Source organism: Argentina silus (assembly GCF_951799395.1).
Source record: "Argentina silus genome assembly, chromosome: Y".
In the NCBI taxonomy this organism is placed as follows: Eukaryota; Metazoa; Chordata; class Actinopteri; order Argentiniformes; family Argentinidae; genus Argentina; species Argentina silus.
In genome coordinates this window covers 49,960,160-49,962,659 of record NC_139654.1, presented here as the reverse complement: position 1 = coordinate 49,962,659, position 2,500 = coordinate 49,960,160, and positions in this window count along the sequence as shown.

Below are 2,500 nucleotides of genomic sequence, written 5' to 3'. Positions count from 1 at the left end.
ACAGTTACTCCCGCCGTTTACCCGCGGGTAACCAGGTGCACAGAACCCCCGGGCAGGGGGGGGGAGGAGTAAGAGGGAGTAGAGCGTAGGCGGGAGGACAGGAGAGGAGAGGCAGGCCCTGGCGGAGCAGCGGTGCGCCTGGTAAGCCGCTCTGGACTTAGTCTGTGGCGAGTAGAGTGCTTTTGGGTAACCAGGTGCACGCAGTGGGTTGGGGTAACCAGGTGCACGTTGTTCCAAAAACTGCGGCTAATAGGGCTTAGTCCGCGGGGGGGTTGCTTAAGTGTGGGTGCACGTGTCCGACCGGTGGTTCAGGTTGGCTGGGGCCCTGGCGGAGGAGCGGTGCGCCTGGTAACCCCCTCTGGACTTAGTCTGTGGCGAGTAGACCAGGTGCTTCTGGGTAACCAGGTGCACGCAGTGGGTTGGGGTAACCAGGTGCACGTTGTTCCAAAAACTGCGGCTAATAGGGCTTAGTCCGCGGGGGGGTTGCTTAAGTGTGGGTGCACGTGCTCGACCGGAGGTTCAGGTTGGCTGGGGCTCTGCCCGAGTCAGTGTTGCACCCCGGGGAGGGAGCCCCAAAAGGTGGGTGGTGGTGGGGAGGCAGGGAGGGAGGGAGGGAGGGAGGCAGGCAGGCAGGCAGGCAGGCAGGCAGGCAGGCAGGCAGGCAGGGAGGGGGGGACTCCTAAGGGAGGGACCCCGAGGGGTGGCTGGGGGTGGGGAGTGACAGGGAGATGGCTGTGACAAGGGAGGTCAGAGTGGTGCTTCTGCTTCAGCACCACTCTGACCTCCCTTTTTTTTTGGCCTCCGTCCCCAGTGGATGTGCAGCAGAGGGGACCTCAAGTGGAGAGAGTGGAGGGGGCCATGGAGTGATAGAGAAGGGGAAACATGAAGGGGCCAAGAGGTCAAACATGATGGAGAGAGACTAGGGGGGGGGGGGGGTGTAGAGTGACCCACAGAGCGGCCTAGTGCATGTGTGTGTACACACCCAGGGAAATGAGAGACTGTCATAGGCAGGCACTTGACTGTCTGTCTGTGTGTAGGCCTTAAGCCTATGCGCCTCTGGAGGTGAAAACACATGGAGGCAGACAACACACACACCCAGGGACATGAGAGACTGTCATAGGCAGGCACTTGACTGTCTGTCTGTGTGTAGGCCTTAAGCCTATGCGCCTCTGGAGGTGAAAACACATGGAGGCAGACAACACACACACCCAGGGACATGAGAGACTGTCATAGGCAGGCACTTGACTGTCTGTCTGTGTGTAGGCCTTAAGCCTATGCGCCTCTGGAGGTGAAAACACATGGAGGCAGACAACACACACACCCAGGGACATGAGAGACTGTCATAGGCAGGCACTTGACTGTCTGTCTGTGTGTAGGCCTTAAGCCTATGCGCCTCTGGAGGTGAAAACACATGGAGGCAGACAACACACACACCCAGGGACATGAGAGACTGTCATAGGCAGGCACTTGACTGTCTGTCTGTGTGTAGGCCTTAAGCCTATGCGCCTCTGGAGGTGAAAACACATGGAGGCAGACAACACACACACCCAGGGACATGAGAGACTGTCATAGGCAGGCACTTGACTGTCTGTCTGTGTGTAGGCCTTAAGCCTATGCGCCTCTGGAGGTGAAAACACATGGAGGCAGACAACACACACACCCAGGGACATGAGAGACTGTCATAGGCAGGCACTTGACTGTCTGTCTGTGTGTAGGCCTTAAGCCTATGCGCCTCTGGAGGTGAAAACACATGGAGGCAGACAACACACACACCCAGGGACATGAGAGACTGTCATAGGCAGGCACTTGACTGTCTGTCTGTGTGTAGGCCTTAAGCCTATGCGCCTCTGGAGGTGAAAACACATGGAGGCAGACAACACACACACCCAGGGACATGAGAGACTGTCATAGGCAGGCACTTGACTGTCTGTCTGTGTGTAGGCCTTAAGCCTATGCGCCTCTGGAGGTGAAAACACATGGAGGCAGACAACACACACACCCAGGGACATGAGAGACTGTCATAGGCAGGCACTTGACTGTCTGTCTGTGTGTAGGCCTTAAGCCTATGCGCCTCTGGAGGTGAAAACACATGGAGGCAGACAACACACACACCCAGGGACATGAGAGACTGTCATAGGCAGGCACTTGACTGTCTGTCTGTGTGTAGGCCTTAAGCCTATGCGCCTCTGGAGGTGAAAACACATGGAGGCAGACAACACACACACCCAGGGACATGAGAGACTGTCATAGGCAGGCACTTGACTGTCTGTCTGTGTGTAGGCCTTAAGCCTATGCGCCTCTGGAGGTGAAAACACATGGAGGCAGACAACACACACACCCAGGGACATGAGAGACTGTCATAGGCAGGCACTTGACTGTCTGTCTGTGTGTAGGCCTTAAGCCTATGCGCCTCTGGAGGTGAAAACACATGGAGGCAGACAACACACACACCCAGGGACATGAGAGACTGTCATAGGCAGGCACTTGACTGTCTGTCTGT